The 21914-nt window shown below is 50.8% G+C and overlaps 2 long non-coding RNA genes across 2 annotated transcripts; one reads left to right on the top strand and one right to left on the bottom strand.

Moving 5' to 3' along the window:
- Nucleotides 1-1978: 1978 nt before the first annotated feature.
- Nucleotides 1979-13053, bottom strand: LOC128337541 (uncharacterized). The gene is made up of 3 exons (XR_008312306.1): nt 12984-13053; nt 6735-6860; nt 1979-2238 (listed from the first exon to the last, which is right to left on the bottom strand). It is a non-coding gene; the product is annotated as an uncharacterized LOC128337541 (long non-coding RNA).
- A 637-nt stretch (nt 13054-13690) lies between these two features.
- Nucleotides 13691-14332, top strand: LOC128337651 (uncharacterized). Its single transcript, XR_008312372.1, has 2 exons — nt 13691-13783; nt 13891-14332. It is a non-coding gene; the product is annotated as an uncharacterized LOC128337651 (long non-coding RNA).
- The last annotated feature ends 7582 nt before the right edge of the window (nt 14333-21914 follow it).

Genomic DNA, 21914 nt, shown 5'->3' with positions numbered 1-21914 from the left:
GCTCCTTGGCAGCCCCACACCCCTGGCAGGGATGGATCGGCTTCCAGAATTGGCAGGCGGGCCGGTTCTGGTTGCTGGCGTCTTCCGCCACCTCGCGCCATGTGCAAATATTTAAGCAAATATACCGTGGAAGAGACAGAAACGCCGCTTTCTGGTTGCAAAGCCAGGTGGGGCTCCCTCCCGCCCCGCTCCCTAGTCGATCGAATTCCAGTCTGTTTCGGGAGTCGGAGCTCTGCAAGGGTTGCTGGGCCCGAGCGGTGAGAGCAGATCCGTGCCGAACCGGGATCTTTATTACGGTTGCGGACCAGACAAGACACACACAGAACGGTGCTGTTTTTGCAAAGTTCGGAGCACTCGCAGAAGCGGTAAACTTTGAAAAGTACTTTTTTGAACATGTTGCCCATTTTTCAACGTTTTCAAACGTGTCCCAGTTATCAAATGATGTATGGTGTGGAGAGATAGATAGATAGATAGATATTATTATTGTCTACATTTTATATCCTGCTCTTCCTCCAAGGAGCCCAGAGCGGTGCACTACATACTCGAGTTTCTCTTTCACAAGAACCCTGTGAGGTAGGTTAGGCTGAGAGAGAAGCGACTGGCCCAGAGTCACCCAGCAAGCATCATGGCTGAATCGGGATTTGAACTCGGGTCTCCCCGGTCCTAGTCCAGCACTCTAACCACTACACTACGCTGGCTGTCTTTTATTAGACACAGTAATGAAGTAGAGCCTCCAGACTCAGCGGCAGTCTACCTCTAAAGAGTTCTTTGGCAGCAAGGGATGGCTGCTGCCTTCATATTCTACTTGTGGGCTTCCCAGGGGCATCCCTTTGGCCAGGAAGTCGACAAGCAGGATGCTGGACGCTTGGTCTGAACCAACACGTCTGTAATTGCACTGCGTTCTCAGACCGATCCTCAAGGGCAATGGAGAAACACAATTTTTGTTGTTTACCCACCATCTACACCCCTACTTGTTATTCCTAAGTGTGTAGGGGAGCAGGTTACAATTGCTCTGTGGGGAGGGAGGGGAACTCTGCACATGCTCAGGGGGTACTGTAATAGAGAGGAGAGCTGGTCTTGTGGTAGCAAGCATGACTTGTCCCCATAGCTAAGCAGGGTCTGCCCTGGATGCATATGAATGGGAGACTTGATGTGTGAGCACTGCAAGAGATTCCCCTCAGGGGATGGAGCCGCTCTGGGAAGAGCATCTAGGTCCAAAGTTCCCTCCCTGGCAGCATCTCCAAGAGAGGGCTGAGAGAGACTCCTGCCTGCAACCTCAGAGAAGCCGCTGCCAGTCTGTGAAGACAATACTGAGCTAGATAGACCAATGGTCTGACTCAGTATATGCCAGTTTCCTATGTTCCTATGTTCCTAGATAGTCACCGCATCTATGAAAGTGCAGTGGCCTCTTTGATGGCTTGTAGATTCCCCTGAGATGTCAACTGGTTCGTGGAAACAGGATATTGGGTAGATGGACCTTTGGCCTGATTATGCCGGGTTGGTCTTATGTTTTTATGATATCGTTGAGGTGGTCCTTTGGCAAAATTGTCCCCTTTGCTAAGCAGGATCCACCCTGGTTTGCCTATGAATGGGAGACTACAAGTGTGAGCACTGTAAGATATCCCCCTTAAGGGATGGGGCTGCTCTGGAAAGAGCATCTGAATGCAGAAGCTCCCAGATTCCCTCCCTGGCATCTCCAAGGGAGAAACTTTGAGCAGCAACCTTGGAGATGCTGCTGCCAGTCTGTGTAGACAGTAATGAGCTAGATGGACTGAGGGTCTGACTCAGTATAAGGCAACTTCCTATGTCCCTATGTCTTTGAGACAGGCAGCTTACAGGAAGCTAGAGCGCCTTCCCAGCAGCGTCAAACGAGGCACGCCGCATTTACGCTGGTGCCACTGGAATAACCAGAAGGCAGGCTAGAATTCCACATTTATTTTTTTAGGAGGGCGGGAGATTTTCCAAAGAAGAAGGGACCTGAAGCTGACGGGGTGCGCCTCTTGATCTCACACAAAGTCTCCTGTAAAAAATATTTTAAAGACGGGGGTTTCCTCCCTCCGCATATTTGGCAGCCAGAATGTAGGCCTAGGACGTTCTGCTTTTTGGAAAGGAAGGCGGAATAACGGAGCCACTGACAAACCACCAGATCCCACCCACAAAACGACGGCATTTGTCTTGTCAGGTGGCAGACGTGGTTGGAAACAGTTCCTCTTCTCTCTGCACGCTTCTTTTGTCCTCCTGTTGGCAACAATCAAAGAGGTGATGCAGGTTTTGCAAGTCACGCCAAACCTGCCAGACCTATTTGCCAGAAGCAACAACCGGATCAATCTGCACTTCCTGAGTTACAATCCTCTTCGGGCTGCCTCTCTCTCTCTCTAAGAACGAGTGTCGGATTCACCCTCTGTTTGTAATCGACGACGCATGCAATTCTTTGCAAGCAGTCTTTATAAATGATCCAGGGTTTGGAGCGCGTTTCCTGCCAGGAAAGGCTGGATCATTTTGCGACTTGATTAGTTGAGAAAAAAGTCCTATACATGCTTACTTGGGAGCAATTTAATTGAACTTGTCATGTTCAAGCAATCCACATGGGATCAGACTGAAGGAGGACATGTTATGAGGTTTATAAAATTACTAGTTACGTTGTATGAAGTGTTGCCACAAAATGTTGCCATATATGATATCCCTGGTGTGGATGTATTACCTGAGCCTCTCTCTGCCTGATTACTGTATAGAGAAAATGTTAAGTACCTTGCCTCCTCAGAAGCCGAGGGAGATGTTGTGACTGTCTTGAGAGCATAGTCACAAGCTGAGAAATTTACCACTTTTGTTCAAGCCCTCCTTCTCCTCTCCACAGAGTTCCACTAGCTCTGCCCACCTGCTTATCTGTTTAACAGCATTCTGAGCCCACAAACATTCTGTCCCACTGACTTGACATTGGGGTGGTTGGCCCCCTTAGGTTTATTTATTGAGATGTTTTTGAACACTGATGTACTGGCAGGTCTTCCCAAGTCTCCTGGTCCCTCCCACTGACACACAAGCTATCTGTCAATAAGAATTATGTTTTCAGCTCTTTTGGAAATGGATGTAAGATTAGCAATGTGGCAAAGCGTTTTGTTTTTCTTTCTGTTTCGGAGCACTAGAACGTGGTGTTGCCCAAAGAAATGGACTGACAGTGGGTTCAGGGCAAACCTCTCCTCCGTGAAAATCACAAGTGCCATGTGGAACTCACTGCCACAAGATGTAGCAATGGTTTCCCACATAGATGATTTCACATGGGTGGCGCAGTGGGGAAATGCTTGACTAACAAGCAGAAGGTTGATGGTTCGAATCCCCGCTGGTACTATATCGGGCAGCAGCGATATAGGAAGATGCTGAAAGGCATCATCTCAGACTTCGCGGGAGGAGGCAATGGTAAACCCCTTCTATATTCTACCAAGGAAAACCATAGGACTCTATGGGCACCAGGAGTCGAAATCAAATTGACGGCACACTTCACCTTTACTTTATACTTCAAATAATGTTACTGATGGGCTACCACCCTCACTTCCAGGACCACGGGTGCTAATTCCAGGGAGTCTGGAGCCCTTCCATTTGTCTTTATCATCTTCAACATAGTTCTTCCAAAGAGCTGGTGTAGCAAATTAACCCTTTAGGGAAGGAGAAGGGAGATCAGCACAGCTGGAAGCTTCCCTGATGGCAGCTGCAAGGCCTCACACCTGCCAGTTTAGGTGAAAACTACAGCAAGGATTAGCTGTAACCCACCTTCAAGGGGTTTTGTCCACACCTTTCTGCCAAGTGTCTCAATAGGTCGGTGATGAGGGAGAAGGGGGAATTATTCACGACTAGCTAGAAGGCTGGCGGATAGCTTGTGGTAGCAAGCCTGAATTGTCCCCTTTGCTAAGCAGGGCCCATCCAGGTTTGCTTTTGAATGGGAGACTACACGTGTGAGCACTGGAAGAGATTCCCCGTAGGGGATGGGGCCGCTCTGAGAAGGGCACCTGCATGCCCAAGGTTCCAAATTCCTTCCCTGGCAGCATCTCCAGATAGGGCTGGGAGAGACTCCTGCCTGTAGCCTTGGAGAAGCCGCTGCCAGTCTGTGCAGACGATACTCCGCTAGATGGAGCAGTGGTCTGACTCAGTAGAAGGCAGCTTCCTATGGTCCACCATGACCCAGTACCCCCGCCTTACTCTTGTGTTGTCTCTCGGTCTGGGCCCACGTGCCATTGCACGGCTGGTGTGCACAAGGACACATGCACAGTGCTACCCACGCCGTGGATGTGGATGAACCCCACTTCCCCAGGTCCAACCAGCCTCACTAGCCCTCCTCCCTCTGACCACGGCCACTAGGCACTCATTTGGGTCCTGAGCGCCTCCTCCTCCAGTTTCCTCCACTAGCGATTCAGGACTTGGTCTTTCCAGCTGGACAGAGTCGATGGCGAGCTTTTTGCTTCCAATTTTCTGCAGGCACCTGGGTCAGCTCTGTCTTGTTGGCAAGTGGCAGACGATTCCTAGGAAGCCTCTCTCTCTCTCTCTCCTGCTGGCGAGCAAGCGAGCGTCTGAGCCGTCTGGGAGCCAAGATTCTGCTCCCGAGGCAAATGATTCCTGAAGATTCCCCCCCCCCCGCCGCTCAGGATTTCCCCCCTTCTTTTCCACAATATCGGACCATGACAATCTCCAGGATTGTGTCCAGTCCTCACCTAGAGATGGCTCTTCATTCTTGGAGGCTGCAGTCCAATCCCGGAGGCTGGCAACCCAAGATCGGTGGGAGTGTCACCCCCCCAAGGCCCCCTCTAAGATATCACAGCCACTTCCCCAGTAGCCACCAAAAGGCAAAAGTTGGCAAAAGGCAACCAGGGAAATATTCAACTCTCTGTTCTTGGGCTTGACAAGCTAGCAAAACTCCTCCTGTGGCACTCATTGCCACTGCCCTGGGTCAGCACCCAACCAACCTCCCCCCTCCCTCCTCAATCAATCAATCAATCAATATGGTTCTACCAAGCTGACTTTGTGGCTATATCTATACTGTATTTTTTAAGCGGGGGGAGTCGGACCCTCTCTTCCCAATTGTGCTTTGTCATTCTAGAACTGGCAGTCTAGAACTCTTCTTTTGGAGCCAATAGATTGAGAGGTGCATATCAGTTTCCCCCACCTCAATTTTTTTATACCTTTCTCACATCCTCCTCCTTCAGTAACCTCCCCCTCCCCACACTCCAAAGCCTCAAACACTGTCGCCTTTTCTTGTGGGGCAGATGCTCTGCTGGCTGAGCAAAGAGGCACTGTTTTCAAAGTGGCGATTCTCTTGTGTTTTGCAGGGGGAGAGCAACTGGCCCTATCCCACCCCAGCACAGCATCCCTCCAATGTCTGTCGCTGGTACCTTCCTTACAAAATAATAATATGGTGAGCCCTTTTTGCGTCAGGAAACTATCTCATGTATTTATTTATTTATTTTCTGTGTAAACCGCTTCAAGGACTTTTGTAGAGAGGTGGTATCGAAATATCCTTAGCAGTAGCAGATGATGACTCAGCACCATTCCCCATTTCACATAAACTGGGTAGGAGACGAATCTTGACGTCTCCCAGGCCCCTGCTGGGTAGGGCAGGCACTCCTTGCCTGGATTCGGCCCCCAACTTCTGACCAAGGTAGGCAGGAGAATGGTCCTACCCAGCTGGGCTTCGCAGATGATCACACTCCCCCACCTCCGACCTTACTTTTATCTAACTCAGAATGGCAAAATGGGAGTACACCCAGCTCCCAAAATTGGGTAGGATTCCTCTCTCACCCGGTTTACAGTGGTGTTTACTGGCACCTAGGAAGCTGCCATATACTGAGTCAGACCCTTGGTCGAGCTAGCTCAGTGTTGTCTGCCCAGACTGGCAGCAGCTTCTCCCAGGTTACCGGCTGGAGTCTCAGCCCTCTCTTGGAGATGCTGCCAGGGAGGGAACTTGGAACCCTCCTGCTCATCTCAGCGCTTTCCCCAGACCTTCTCCACCCCCCCTACGTGGAATCTCCTCCAGTGCTCACACATGTAGCAAAGGACACACAGTTCACGCTTGCTACCACAAGACCAGCTCTCCTCCCGTGTGTCGGTCACTGTAACGGCCCCAGGATCATTCTGGATAGGGCTCCGAGATCCGGCCCACGGCCTTCCAAGTCTCAGAAGGCAGGAGGGAGGGAAATTGGTCAGAAAACCCCAGCACCCGGAAAACGGGGAGTTGTTTTGGCCGGCCGGCCTGCCAAGCACAAAGCCCAGCGGAAAGCTCTTGAAAGCCCCGGCCGCCAGCAGCGCTCCTCCCAAGCCACAGACGCAACTCAAGCTATGCACGGAAATTCCACATTGGCAGGCCATGAAAGGCCCGAAACCACACCTGGCACAGGTAGCCGAGTGACCCCTCCGCGGCCTCAGCTCCTGGCTCTTCGGCCGGCTGGGGCTCTCTGCCTCATTAACTCCAGCACGGAGCGCCACAAAAGGGAGGAAGGAGGGAAATGAGAGAAGCTGGCAGGCAGGGGGGGGGGCCCGAGGGGGGCCGCTGGAACGTGGCCTGGCTTCAGAGCTGTTCAGTGCGGGCCCAGAGCCAGCGTAGAGACTGAGGGGGGGGCCCCAAAATAGGTGTCGGCGGGCAGTTTCTCCGGCACCCATCCGTGCTCCGTTCAAGCAACAGTCCGTGAGCGTCTTTCCCCAGATTGAAGCCGACCCCCCCCCCTTTAAAAACACACTTTAAATGCAGGCTATACCTGCATTGACTCGAAAGGAACCGGGCTCTGGATTCAGGGCTCTGGATTCAAGGCGAGCTCCTGATTTCCTGTAGCAATACACCTGTGGAGGGGGGAACTAGTCTGGGATTCTGGTAAATGCCGTATCTAAGGAAAACAACATGAGGGGGCAGAGAAAACGTTAGGCAAGGCAAGGCAAGGCGGCGCCCCCAGTCCCCCCCCCCACCCTTCAATGGCTATGAGTCCGTATTGGCTGCAGGCCTTGGTGCCTCTTTCCCCTGCCCAAGCAGCCAACGCTCTTTGGCATTGGGGGCACGGACACACGTCACAATATATAGTGATATACATTGAGTACTATACATTTGTATTACTTTTAATGCCTAGAACACACTAGCAACGCTAATTATTAAAATGGGCCCCTCGCTGCAGATTAGCAAAGCAGACTTTCAACCATGCAGGGTGAGCCTATGTTTGTTTTCTCAGAATTCTGAACAAATTCACTCAAGTTTGATTCCAGGAGGTTTTTCACACAAGGCTCTTAAAGCCCTTTAACACACATCTCCTCTGGAATGGAGGTGCTGCATTCACATGTTGGCCAGATTGACCCTGAAGTCCCTGCAAGTTATTGGGGAGCAGTTCACACACAAGAAAAATAAAATAAAAGCACCACACATGCTTCACAGTTCTCACGCAGACCTTCTGGGTTGCAAAACAACTTGAACATAAGTGCATTTATAAATGAATGAATGAATAAATAAAATTAATAAAAGACTGTTCCAGAAGTTTTTGCAATTTTCTGCCATGAAACAAGCCACTTATAGGACTTTTTAGATAGTTTTTTTAAAGTCAGCAAATTTTCCAAGCTGTTTCAAAATAAATTTTCAGAGACTTCTCGGTCCCTCCCCCCCCCGCATATCCAAGCCCTATGGCAAGCAGATCCCTATATATGGGGGGGGGGGGGGGCGGGAAAGGTAACCACAAAAAGGAGTTCACAAATGCTGGTCTGGGTTGAGCAGGGCAGCAAGGGGTCTTCTGCTGCAGAGAGCACTCTGGCTGCCTCCTCCTTCCTGGCTTCCTTGGGCCCTACTCGAGTTCAGGCTTCACTGCGGCCTACACGGAGGCCTCCGTGGAAGCCCCGCCCACCCGCCGATCAGCTGAGAGGCGGGAGAAAAGGAGCTCTTGGCCGCTGGGCTGCTGCTTCCATTGCGGCCAGCAGAACAAGCCGGAGAGACGGCGAAGAGGGCGAGTGGCTGAGAGGCTATGGGGCTGGGCAGGGGGCAATGGGGAGTCACATGAGGTGCCTCTGGGGTGCCCCTCCAGGCAGTGGGGCCCCCAGACAACTGTCTCCCCTTGCCCTATCATTGTTACGCGCCTGGGGGCAAGCACTGAAATGGCGCCCCCCATGCGCCCCCCCAACATACTACATTATACTTAGGTTTTTCCTCACAAGCGCCCGCCGCTGCCGCCAAGCCAGGCCACTGACTGGCCGCCAGGCGCCAGCAAAGCAATGGGGGGGGGGCGGGGGGCGCGGAAGGGACCGCTCGTGGGGGATGGGCTGCCGACGCGCTCCCTTGACTGCTGCAGCGCTGCTGCACTGAGCAGGAAACATTTGTATTAACAAAAAATTTTTTTAAAAAATAAATTTTTTTGGTCATGTCGGCACCCCCCCATGTGACCAGAAAAGATGGCACCCGGGGCACGTGCCCCCCCTGCCCCCCCTATAGTTACGCCTCTGCCTGGCAGCCTGGAACCCTGGCCCTGCCAGGATCTCCGGCGGCTGCAATCCAAGCCTGGCCCTTACGTTGGCCTCCCCTTCGCCCGAGTAGGCCCAGTGGGAGGGAGGCTCCAAGTAGCCAAGAGATGGCCTGGCTTGCTCTCTGCTGCCCCTGGGGGGAGGGAGGGACAGGACCCCCCACCCACCCACCCAACCACAGGGGAGGCACCAAGTTCCCAAAGCTCCTCCAAGGAGGCTGACCAGGTTCTAGCTACTTGGGGGTTGCTTGGACCTACTGGGCTTTCATCGGGGTCGTGGGGGGGAAAGGGGTTTCAGCTGAGGTGTGCTCCAGGAGAGCTGGTCTTGGGGTAGCCAGCATGACTTGTCCTCTTAGCTAAGCAGGGTCTGCACTGGTTGCATATGGATGGGAGACTAGACGTGTGAGCACTACAAGATATTCCCTTTAAGGGATGGAGCCGCTCTGGGAAGAGCATCTAGGTCCCAAGTTCCCTCCCTGGCAGCATCTCCAAGATGAGAGAGATTCCTGCCTGCAACCTTCGAGAAGCCGCTGCCAATCTGTGCAGACAAAACTGAGCTAGATGGACCAAGGGTCTGACTCAGCATGTGGCAGTTTCCTGTGTTCCTATGCTTTGCATGCAGAAGGTTCCACGTTCCCTCCCTAGCAGCATCTCTGAGATAGGCCTGAGAGAGACTCCTGCCTGCAACCTTGGAGAAGCCGCTGCCAGTCTGGGTAGACAACACTGAGCTAGATGGACCAAGGGTCTGACTCAGTATAGGGCAGCTTCCTGTGTTCCTATCTTGCTCAGAAGGAGTCGCCTCTGGGGTGGAGTCTGGGTGGGTTGTGACTTGTTCCCTAGGAAATCAGACACAAAATGTGTAATCCTCAGGGACACAACGGGGCCACCCACGGGTACTAATAGCCATGTTGTAGCAGAAGCACATTTGGTGCCCCCATTTCAGCATCTTGTGGGTCAGACTGGGCACAGTGCTAATTCTGCGCCCTTCGTTGAAAGTGACATTGAAAGTGATAATTTTTTTTTTAAATCTAGCTCCTACCCCTCATCCCAGCATGGCTGATTATGAGTTTGATGAGATGTCCCCCAACTTCACATCAATGGGTTCTGCAAGGAATGCATGGTAAAGATAGCAGAATGTTAGAGTTGAAGGGTACCCTGGAGGTCCTCTAGACCAACCCCCTTCACAGAGCACAGCCCTGCTTCCACATCCCTGACAGAGGGCCTCTGTTTGTCTGGAAACCTCCCGCAAAGGAGAACCCAGCCCGGCACAAGGCAAGCTGTTCCACGGTGGAACAGCTCTTGCAGTTAGGAAGGTCCTAAAGCTGCTTCCTTATTTCAACCCTGTGGTTCTAGACCAGGGAAGAAGCCGACTGCATATATTTACATATATGGATATGTATGCATGTAAAACAAAAGAATTCTCCAAGTGGTTTACACAGGGGAATAGAAGAGGGTTTCCTGTCCCCAGCAAGCACCCCTCACAAGCTAAAAAGAAAGACCAGGGAGATGCCAGCAACAGCCACTGGACAGATGCTGTGCTGGGGCTGGATAGGGCCAGTTGCTCTCCCCCTGCTAAATACAAGAGAATTGCCACTTTAAAAAATGACTCTGCCCAGTTCGCAGAGGGGTTTGTCTTTCTTCTAGCTCCCTTGTCTCATCTTGCTGTTCTCCCCTTCCAGCCAGTCCTCATCATTGCTCCTCTGCATTCCCTTTCTCTACCCTCTGTTTCTCCCAGAGACCAGCCTGAGCCAGCTCTGTCCATCTCAGATCAGAGGCGACCACTTTCAAAGGCAAGAGGCAATGGGCTGCCTTCTTTGACCTGCCTGGTTGTTTCCCTGCTTCCTAACCCCCAGTATGCAGGCTAGGGCGATTTAGCGGGGAAGGCCCTCTGCACGTTCTCAGAGGTAGCCTCCCTGTGCTCCCATAGTGAGTCATAGGAACATAGGAAGCTGCCATATACTGAGTCAGACAATTGGTCTATCTAGCTCAGTATTGTCTACATAGACTGGCAGTGGCTTCTCCAAGGTTGCGGGCAAGAATCTCTCTCAGCCCTGTCTTGAAGATGCTGCCAGGGAGGGAACTTGGAGCCTAGATGCTCTTCCCAGAGTGGCTCCATCCCCTGAGGGGAATATCTTGCAGTGCTCACACATCAAGTCTCCCATTCAGATGCAACCAGGGCAGACCCTGCTTAGCTATGGGGACAAGTCATGCTTGCTACCCCAAGACCAGCTCTCCTCTCTTCCTCTTACGGAGTCAGAGCCTTGGTCCATTTAGCATAGGACCGTCTACACTGACTGGCAGCCGCTCTCCAAGGCTGCAGGCCGGAGTCTCTCCCAGCCCTTCCTTTCTGGAGATGCTACCAGGGAGGGAACCTTCAAAACTTTTACCCTGTAGTTTACCTATGTGCTCCCCCCCCCCCGCTTTTCCTTTTTTCTTTGTTACTTTAGTTTTATTTAGAATGCAATTTTAATGCTGTCTTGTTTTGCATGTTTTTGCATACCGCCCAGAGTCTTTGGAGTGGGCGGTATATCAAATGTTTCTAATATATATGAATAAATGAATGGATGAATAAAACAGCCCCAGGGTAAGGGTAAGATATTTTCTAAATAACTTCTCTTCCCTCTTTTGGCTGGGAGGCCCTCAAGGGGGTTTAAAGCTAACAAAAAAAGGAAGCCAAACAATCCCCAAGTAGTTCTAAGAAGAAGGAATGACTCTTACTTTTCACCTGGTGACTCTTACTCGTCTGTGCCCAGGTCCAGCAAGGCCGCTCAAGTGCTGGTGAGCCAGTGAAGGCAAGCTCCAGAGCTGGCCTTGTGTTAGCAAGCATGACCCCTTTGCTAAGCAGGGTCTGCCCTGGTTTGCATTTGGATGGGAGACTACACATGTGAACCCTGTAAGACAGTCCCCTTAGTGGATGGAGCCACTCTGGGAAGACCACCTGCATGCTTGGAGGAAGAAGGTTCCAAGCTCCCTCCCTGGCATTGGAGAGAGACAGAGGCGTATCTAGGGGAAATATCGCCTAGAGCAAGCAGTGAAATTGCGCCCCTGTCGAAACAGGAATGATGGGACTTGTAGTCAACAATATCTGGAAATCCCTGTTGAAAGGAACACTGTACCATCTAGACATGGTTGTTGATCAAAACCCAAACACATGAGCCATCTCTGTAAAAGGCTTAGAACAACAGTCAGGAGTTATGTGAGGATTCCAAGTGTCATTTTCTCTGCCTCATCTCATGCTTTTTAAAAAACATGACTTTGTCCTAGAGGATCAAACCAGTTAATGATTCCTGCCAGCCTATGTCTTGTGATGACTGTTGGCTCATGATGGGGTATCTGTGCATTCACCACACCAGTGCTGACTTGGACACCAAGAGGGAGGAGGAGACATGAGTTTGCCACACTAGACAGAGGCATTTGCAACAGGAGCAGACAGCCAAGTTCTGCCAGGGCCAAAAGCAGTCCTTGCCAGACGAAGAAATCAGTGTAATTTGCCCCTTCCTGTCACAAGCAGTGTGCTGTTCTTTTATGATTGACTCTAACTCTCAAATATCCCAGTCATGGGTGGAAAATTCAGGGTCAATTGACAAGAGACACATTTTCTACATGGAAGTTTCTTCTGTGCAGGTGTTGTGCAGAAACCCATGTGTCGTGATCAATACATATGTATCTATTCCGCCAAGGGCATAGCAAGGTTGGAATGGGCCCAGAGACGAGATTTTAAAATGGGCCCCAAAGTCCAGGGCCTCCACACATCCCAGGCCCCCAAGGATTGAAGTCCAATATTTCAAAAGAAGTATGCTGCCTGGAAATACATTTTACTGAATACACACACGCACACTTCACAGTATATAGTGATATACATTCAGTACTATATATTTGTGCTACTTTTAATGCCTAGAACACACTAGAAACACTAATTATTAAAATGGGCCCCTCGCTGCAGATTAGCAAAGCAGACTTTCAACCATGCAGGGTGAGCCTATGTTTGTTTTCTCAGAATTCTGAACAAATTCAGTCAAGTTTGATTCCAGGAGGTTTTTCACATGGGGCTTTTAAAACCCTATAACACACATCTCTTCTGGAAAGGAGGAGCTGCATTCACATGTTGGCCAGATTTACCCTGAAGTCCCTGCGAGTTATTGGGGAGCAGTTCACATGCAAGAAAAATAAAATAAAATAAAATAAAATAAAAGCACAACAAATGCTTCACAGTTCTCACTCAGACCTTCTGGGTTGCAAAACAACTTGAACATAAGTGCATTTATAAATGAATGAATGAATGAATGAATATAATATTGTTCCAGAAGTTTTTGTAATTTTCTTCCATGAAACAAGCCACTATAGGGCTTTTTAGATAGTTTTTGTTTTTAAAGCCACCACATTTTCCAGTCTGTTTCAAATTAAATATTCAGAGATTTCTCAGTCTCGCGTCCCCCCCCCCCCCCCAATATCAAAGCCCTATGGCAAGCAGATCCCTATATATCAGGGGTAAACCACAAAAAGAAATTCACAGTCTACCTGGCAAAAGCTGTGCTGGATGGTCTGCACAGAGGATCTGCTGTTGCAGAGAACTCTGCCTGCCTTCTTCTTCTTCCTGGGTTCTTTGGGGCCTGCCCAGTTCAGGCTTCAGGGAGGCCTCTCTGTAAGCCCCGCCCACCCACCGATCAGCTGAGAGGCGGGGAGAGAAGAGCTGCTCTGCAGTTTGCAGGCCTCCTAGAAGGCAAGTAGGATGGCAAGTGGCTGAGGGTCCCTGGGGCTGAGCAGGTGGGCAGCGGGGTGGTGGTGGTGGCAGGAACGGGCGTGGCACCCCTCCCTCAGTGGCGCCCAGGGCATGTGCCCTGGCTGCCCCACCCCGGTTCCGCCCATGTAGAGAGATTCCTTCCCGCAACCTTGGAGAAAGTAGAATAGAAAAATACCGTGCAAAGGTAAATAGTGAGGGACCAAAAATTGCTATTAGTAGCGGAGGCTCTGCAATTGCTGCAGAAAAGCCAAAATTCAGAGTAAAGGAAGGAAAGCACTACACATTAGTCCGTATGACAAATTCTGGATGCTATATTGTAAATGTAAGTGATAAAGGTGAATCGTATTGCTGGTGGATGTGATGACAGTACACAGCTGATGCCTTTACATGCTTATCATTACCTTGAGAGACCAATTTGTAGGTGTTTTCACCTGATCAGAATTTTCTTAATTGGTATCGGACTATATATTCTCAAGCCTTGCAGCTTGTCGACTAGTAAGCGTTTTTTCTCCTCAAGAAGATGTAAGAGGAAGGGTTGCCTGTATAAAGATTGTAAGCTTAAATAGGAGGAAAGTTGGTATGTATCGTTGTGTGTATAAGGGGGAGGATATTGTTAACATTACTATGATTATCTGTGAAAATCCTTGACTGGGAGACTTGTTAGCTCTTATCTTGTTGTTACAGAATAATTGTGGTCTCTGATGAAGGATCAGGATCATCCAAAATGGGCTTAAGAATCCCAGGTTAGCCTATTGGACTTTCTCCAGTTTGGCAAGAAGCTTCAGCTCCCCTTTGTGATGCTATATTTTTTCACATGCATGCTCAGACATTACTCCATATATCTACGTTTGTGACTCATTTGGAATCCTTATCAACGTTGGAGTGCTTACTATTCTCTATATGGACTTATATACTATAATTTGTAGTGTATTTATGTGCTTGTCCAGATGTACATTCATTCTTTGTTATGATTATTCACTCACTATTTGAGTCAATGAGTTTGGGTATATGTATGTGCAGCATTAGTTGCCAGATCACTGCTTTTTGTTCCAGTTTTCTAGATTAGTGATTGACATGACTTTATCACTTACATTTACAATATAGCATCCAGAATTTGTCATACGGACTCATGTGTAGCGCTTTCCTTCCTTTACTCTGAATTTTGGCTTTTCTGCAGCAATTGCAGAGCCTCCGCTACTAATAGCAATTTTTGGTCCCTCACTATTTATCTTTGCACGGTATTTTTCTATTCTACTTTCTATCAAGCGTGCATCCCGCTTTGTTGCCGCAACCTTGGAGAAGCTGCTGCCAGTCGGGTTAGGCAATACTGAGCTAGATGGACCAATGGTCTGACTCAGAAGGCGTCAGCTTCTGATGTTCCTAACTCTGTGAGGTAAGTTAGGCTGAGAGATAGTAACTGTCAGCCATAACTGCTAAACAGAACCTCCACATTCAGAGCCAGTATATCTCTCTCTGGGTACCACATGCGAGGGACAAAGCACAAGGAATCCCTGTTAAATGCTCTGCTTGTGAATTTCAAACGGCAGCATCTTGCTGAAGGCAGAAATGCTCGACTAGGTGGACTTTTGGCCTGAGTTGGCAAGGCAGTTCTTGTTGTCTTAGATCCGAGGGCTGCTCAACGTAGCCCCCCCCAGCTGTTTTTGGACTACAACTCCCATAATCCCCAGCCACAGTGGCCAATAGCCAGGGATTCTGGGAGTTGCAGGCCAACATCTGCAGGCCAACGTCTGCCAAAGTTGAGCAGGCCTGTCTCAGAGGCATCCTGGAAGGCAGATGGAGAACTTCCATGTTTAGGCTCAGTTTACCTGAAATACAAATGCCAGCTGCTGTGGCCTCCCTCTATACAACAGAGGGAGGCCACTGCCTTCATACCCTACTTGTGAGCTTCCTAAGAAAACAAAAAGGGTGGCTACCATTGGAAACAGAAATGCTAAACTCAAACTAGATGGACCATACCTGGGCTCAACTTTGGTTCCAAAGAATAAGCAGGAGAGTGGGAGGCTGAACATCCCCTGGGAATTCTCCACACAGCAGGCTTTCCTGCAAGTTTCCCGGGAGGCTTTACTGCGGACAAAGCTATCCCAAAAACCTGATGCAAAAAGTGGATTTTTTTCACCCTAGATCTAAACCAGGCTGCACAGTGGAAAAACCTGGACTGTGTGTGAACTGCTCCCCAATAGCGCGTAGGGACTTCGGGGTTTATCCGCCCGATATGTGAACACACACACCCTCCATCCCGGAGGAGATGCAAACTAAAGGGCTTTAAAAGCACGGTGTGAAAAACTTCGTGTTGTTTTCCTGCAAGCTTCAGGGCTGGCCACCAGGGGGCACCTTTGGACACGTCCTACAAGAGGGTCCCCAGTGCCAAATCTTGACTCACTCTCTAATTTGTTCCTCAGCAGGACTGGAGTGACTTGGCCGGTCCCTTTCTGACAGATCACTCAAGATAGGCGTGAAGCCATGTGCTCTGGGAACCAGCCCTGGGCCGCCTCCTTTCCCCACCCCAGCCCCGAGTGTGGAGGGCCTCGCTGATGAACGCACACATCTGCCTGCCATCTGGCCCTCCTCGTGGATATTGGTCAGCCTGGCTCCGATTAAGGCGTATCTCCTGGGAGAAGCTATTAAACAGGGAGGTTCGGAAAGTCATCTTTTCCGGGGGGGTGGGGTGGGGGTAGCCCCCACTATGCATGCCATAGTTGCCCCCACTTATCCCTGAACTTTCTGGATATATATTTATTATTATTATTATTATTATTATTATTACATTTTATATCCTTCCTCCAAGGAGCCCAGAGCGGTGTACTAAATAATTGAGTTTCTCCTCACAACAACCCTGTGAGGTAGGTTAGGCTGAGAGAGAAGTGACTGTCCCAGAGTCACCCAGCTAGTCTCATGGCTGAATGGGGATTTGAACTTGGGCCTCCCCGATCCTAGTCCAGCTCTCTAACCACTACACCACGCTGGGAAAGACCCCTGTCCAATCCCCTGGAGAGCTCTTGCCACTCAGAGCAGACGATACTGAGCTAGACGGACCAAAGGTCTGACTCAGTAGGCAGCAGTTTCTGATGTTCCATGTGGCTTCCACTCGGTGTGGGGGGGGGCTCTGAAGGAGAAAAAAGGTCAGAATTCGTCACTGGGATAACCCCGGTTGTGCACTGTGTGACTTGGGAAGGTCCCAGCTTCAACCTCTGGCTGCACCTCCAGGGAGGGGCCTTGGAGAGCTGCTGCCAGTCAGTGTAGACAAGCCAGGCAGCAGATGGCCCAAGGGTCTGACTCTGCAGAAGGCAGCTTCCTACTGGGGTTGGGGTCCATTGCGCAGTACTAGAACATCTGCTTTGCATGCAGAAACTCCCCGATTCTTAAACCCCTGGCACCAATTCCGGGGAGGGTTGGAAAAGGCCCCCCGATGGCTCAGAGAGCCACTGCCAGTCTTTGCTGTCAAGCATGGTCTTGGGGGCCCAGGTCTGGCCCCCCCCCCGAGCGCCCAACGGTGCTCCAGACCAGCCTCTTGGGTATAGGCTGAACAGGCCCAGATCTGTTCGAGAGAGCCTTGTCGTGGCCTGGCCCGTGGCTGGAGGCGGCGTCCTCTTTTTCCAGGGACCGAAGTAATCCCAGCGCCTGGGGTACGGTGGCCAGAGGCTGGGAGGGGAGGGGGCCGCGGCCCGTGGAAGATCCCAGCCCAGGGCGGGACCTGGCACTTGCTGGCTTGAAAGCAAACAGTCCCAAGGCCACGTGGGCCATCTGCCGAGGGTGGCGTATCAGGCTGCCGGGCCAAGGGGTGGGCAAGCAGCCCAAACAAACAGGCGTGCAGCTGATCCAAGGCGCTTCTCACAACAAGGCAGAGTTCACAGGGGAAAGAGAGCCCAGGCTAAGATCACAGAGGAGGGTCCCGGCTCAGTGCAAAGAATGAACATGGCCTGGGTGGTGGGCTTCTCTCCCCCCGCCCCTCCAGCCTCACAGGGGAGTCTGGTCCCCCACACCCCTGCCCCCCCCGCAATTCCCCCAAGAATGTCCCGGTTCCTGGGGGTGGGCACATCAGTGGAGCCCCCACCACTGTGGGAGTTGCAGAACTTGCGGAAAGGTTGGATGTGGGGCGGGGGGAGAAGAGGTGGGGTTGCTTCTGAAGACAGTCGCCCTGCTACGACAGAGGGCAGGTCTGCTGCTGCTGGACCGGCAAGACCGGCTTGGGTTCTGTGTGGCTGGATGTGTTGGCTCCTTTCCACTTTCCCACCTCCTGGCCGGAGCAGCCCAGCGCCTCCTTCCCCGCCTCCTGCAGGCTCTCGGTTCCGTGTGTGCTCCCGCGTGTTTCCCGCCTTGTTCCGATCGAACTCACGGTGGCAAATCCAGCTCCCTGACCCAGTTGATGGCTGTGTGAACCGGGACCTAGGAAGCTGCTTCTGGCTCTGCAGAGAAAGTCAAACCAAACTAATCCGTGCAGAGCAAGCTGAGACTCCCGAGGTGGCGGGCAGAACACCCACACGCAGAGGCGTAACTATGGGGGGGCAGGGGGGGCACGTGCCCCGGGCGCCATCTTTTCTGGTCACGTGGGGGGCGCCGCCATGACAAAATTTTTTTTTAATTTTTTTTGTTAATACAAATGTTTCCTGCTCAGTGCAGCAGCACTGCAGCAGTCAAGGGAGCACGTTGGCGCCCCCTCCCCCACGAGCAGTCCCTTCCGCGCCCCCCGTGCCCCCCCCATTGCTTTGCTGGCGCCTGGCGGCCTGTCAGTGGCCTGGCTTGGCGGCGGCGGCGGGCGCTTGTGAGGAAAAACCTAAGTATAATGTAGTATGTTGGGGGGGGGCGGGGGCGCCATTTCAGTGCTTGCCCCGGGCACCGTTTTCCCTAGTTACGCCTCTGCCCACACGGCACGCAAGGAGCATAACTCTGTAACGCAGGACCTGTTGGATGATGATGATGATGATGATTTAGAATTATTTAGATTATTGTTTTTTTGTTCAGCAGTGGGATGGCAGTTTCTCTCTGCTGGCCAGCAAGCCCAGTGCCAGCTTTGGAATGGACCAGTCTTGCCTGGTGGGTGATGGGGTGGGGGGAGAGCTCCCTGCCCCCTTCAGGACGGCCTGAGCAGAAGCCCCCCCCCCCGCCCCTATCCCCAGTGGTGCTTCTTGGCTGCAGGGCCCAAGAAGAGGTTCCTTGCCAGGGCGGATAGCTGAGAAGAGCCCACACCCAGGGCCAGCTCCCCAGACGGGGTCTTCAAAGCACCAGCCTCAGGTTCCAGGCACCTTTTAAAGGGGCACACACTGGGGTCTGCCCCACGGCTGCCTCCCCTCAAGCTGGGCTTCACGCTGAATTGCTGCCGGCTCGTGTTCGGGAGCTTTGTTTACAGCAGTGGTGTTCTGGGATGAGCCATGCGATCAAATTGCTAAACGGAGCCTCTCGAGGCAGAGACGATGGCCCACCTGAGTACCACCAGACCCTGAGGACAGGGAGGACCCTCTCCTTCCTTCTTGCCCCCCAGGACATGAACACCCAGCAGCAGAAAGCTGGCTTCTGTGGGGCGGGTGGGGAGGAAGGAACCTGCTCCCCAAAAGACAAGAACGGCGCAGCTGTTCCAAATGGGATTTGCATTGGGCGATACTTTGCCTTTTGTTTCCAACTCCAGGCCCCAGAAAGAGTTCGAGAGCTCTCTTGCTGTATCAGGGAACTTAGTCTGTAAGACCCTGAACCAGACACCCCCAGTTGTAGAACTTGATCATTAAGGCCTTGAACTTGACCGGGACAGCCGCAGCTACAGAACTCTCTCTTAGTAGACAACCCGCTGAATATAAACCAGCGGCGTGATGCATCTGCTAAAAGAGCGAATGCAATCTTCGCAAATTAACAGAAGCTGAGAGTCCAGATCACAAGTAGTAATTGTGCCTCTTGATATAACCGTGAAAGCCGGTTCTTGTCTGGGTGGTGCATGACGCCAAATAATACACACACACACAGGGAAAAGCTTATGGGATGTTTACTGCTAGCAAGTAAGGCTTTCGGGGCGCACCCAAATCGAGAGCGAAGACCCCCCCAGTTACAGGTAAGTATTTAGACACAGAGGGTAGCTTAGTCATTTATCATGGTGTAACAAAAGTCTTAGAAGGAATGCAAAGCCTATCATCAGCGCAGATCCAACTTTGTTTGCATTGGAATGAACAACTGACCATCCCTTAACTCATATCAGTTTCCCAACATCCACCATTCATAGCTTATGCTGTTTCCCCATTCCTTGCCCCTTGTCTAGGTTTCTCTCAGCGGAAGAGTAAGATACCAGCAGCTGCAGCAGATTTACTCCTTAAGAGGCAAAGGTTACTTCCCTAGGCAGAGAGGGCTGGGGGAATTAGTTTCCAGTGTGGAAGCGGCATAGAGAGTTATGGGACTTCGTACTAAGATGGCTGTGCTGTGGTTCCCTAGGCCTTAGTTGTAGGTTAGATTGCCCTCCCAACGTGGATGGTTTGCGTGGGTATCTCACTCTCTATCCTGGCTGGTCAGGCCTCACTTACAATGCTGTGACCAAGTCAGGACCCTCATTTTAAGTAGGACACTGATAAACTGGATTGGGTTCAGGGGAGGCCAACAAAGATGGCGAGAGGTCTGAAAATCATGCCCCATGAAGCTGAAGACGCTGGGTATGCTTAGTCTGGAGAATTGAAAATGGAGGGGAGAGATGATCTCCACATCAGTCCATTGAAGGAGCAGCTGTGTTCTGTTACTTCTGAGGGCAGTGGGTTGGAATGACAAGGAGGCAGATTTAGGCCAGACATTAGGAGGAATTGCCTAATTGTAAGAGCTGTTTGACAGTGGAACAGTCTGCCACATGCCGTGGTGGGCCCTCCTTGGCTGACGGTTTTCACACAGAGGCTGGGAGGCCTGCACCGATCAGGGGGTTGAGATCGAAGGCCTCCAAAGGTTCCTTCCAACTCTAATGATCTATGATTTTTATAATTCAAAGGGTCTAAAGGCTTTTCTAATATTCTAACTGTGCAAGGTGGACATCGTGGTCCCTGGGAATCTTCTTGCTGTGAAGCTTCCCTTTGTCTGGCTCTCCTTTATCTTCTGTCACAGGGCCTAACTAGATGGTTTGAGGGACGTGCGGCTTCCACCAACCCCAGTCTCCTTGCAAATGCCCAGTAAGAGAAAGAGAGAGGTGGCATGGCATCCTCACACTCATCATCTCCTCGCTGCCATACATGTATTGCTCAGAATCTGCAACAGGTGTAAAATCTGGCAGCTACAAGAATGTCAGGGCCCAATTCACATGATGAATTTCTCTTACAGTAAGTTACCGGAGAGATGCTTGAAGGAGACACAGGGGTCGGTGGGCAGCACCAAAATGTCCTCTATCATATCTAATTCTTGGAATTTCAGCCGTTTGTTTGCCTAATAGTAAGATGACCTACCACCCTACCTACAATGTTGCCCCCTGGCCCTTTAAACCCCCCCCCCCGCCGAATCAATTTGAGTTCGAATCAAATCCAAATTGAATCTGGGCTGATTCGATGGGGTTAGATTCAAGATAGAATTGAATCTGGCTGATTTGATGCAACCTTGAATAATTAAAAAAAATCAATTAGTGCACATCTCTAGTCTCAGCCCCATAGCCCGCTCCCAAGCCAGTTTGAAATCGGTCTAGATAATCCGTTTCCTCCAAGACCACTTGGAGCTGGTCAGCCACTATTTAAGCCAACCATGGGAGCTTGGAGACTGGCCTCCACCAGGGGTCTCACCACTTCCTCCTTCAGACAAGATGGCATCCAACCCTCCCTCAGGGAGGTAGTCATATCAGCCAGGCGAGCTCCCACAACCTCCCTGTATGGAGAGACACTAAGTGAAATATGTATATATGTATGTTATGTATGAGGGACCGCCTGCTCCCAAGGGTTGTTGCCCACCTGACGAGGACATCTGAAGGGGCCTTGCTCCGGGTGCCAACAATGAGGGAGGCCTGGCTGTCGTGCACTCGGGACAGGGCCTTCTCTGTTGCTGCCCCCAGACTCTGGAATGCTCTCCCAGTGGCCATTCGTTCCTCGGACTCCATCACGGCTTTTAGAAAGCTTTTAAAGACTTGGCTTTTAACCCAGGCTTTTACATAATTTTACGGCGGCTTCTGTGTGTTTTTATCTGTTGTATTGTTTTTATGGCTGTTTTTATATGTTTTTAGCTTGATGTTTTTTATTGCTTTTTTATTGTATGTTTTAATTTTTGTAAACCGCCTTGGGGTTGTGTTTTTAACGAAAGGCGGTATAGAAACGTAAAAATAAATAAATAAATAAAAAAATATAGAGACTGTAGAGTTGTGGATATATAGACATAATGTCTGTAGACACTTAGAGAGCGTGTGTGTGTGTGTGTGTGTGTGTGTGTGTGTGTGTGTGTATGAGAGAGAACGAGGACAGTTCATGCTTGCTACCAGAAGACCAGCTCCACTCTCTTGTGAGAAGAGAGGGTTGTTATGAGGATTAAATGGGAGTGGGAAGAACATGCACTCCTTAGAGGAAGGGTGGGATGCAAATAGAACAAACAACATTTGCTGCCTAAACTAAAACACTGTAGATTTTTTTTTGTTAGCCTTGTCAAGGAGTTTGAACGTTTTGGAATCAGCCTAAGCTGTGCGTTGGGTTTTTGTAGCCCATCACTGTGATAAAGTGGCCCTCGTTTGCTCACGGAAGGAGCCTCTCCCCACCACCAGTGCA

Source organism: Hemicordylus capensis, chromosome 14, assembly GCF_027244095.1.
Source record: "Hemicordylus capensis ecotype Gifberg chromosome 14, rHemCap1.1.pri, whole genome shotgun sequence".
In the NCBI taxonomy this organism is placed as follows: Eukaryota; Metazoa; Chordata; class Lepidosauria; order Squamata; family Cordylidae; genus Hemicordylus; species Hemicordylus capensis.
The sequence above is the reverse complement of the archived record's forward strand: the minus strand, read 5'-3'. Positions and strand labels throughout refer to the sequence as shown.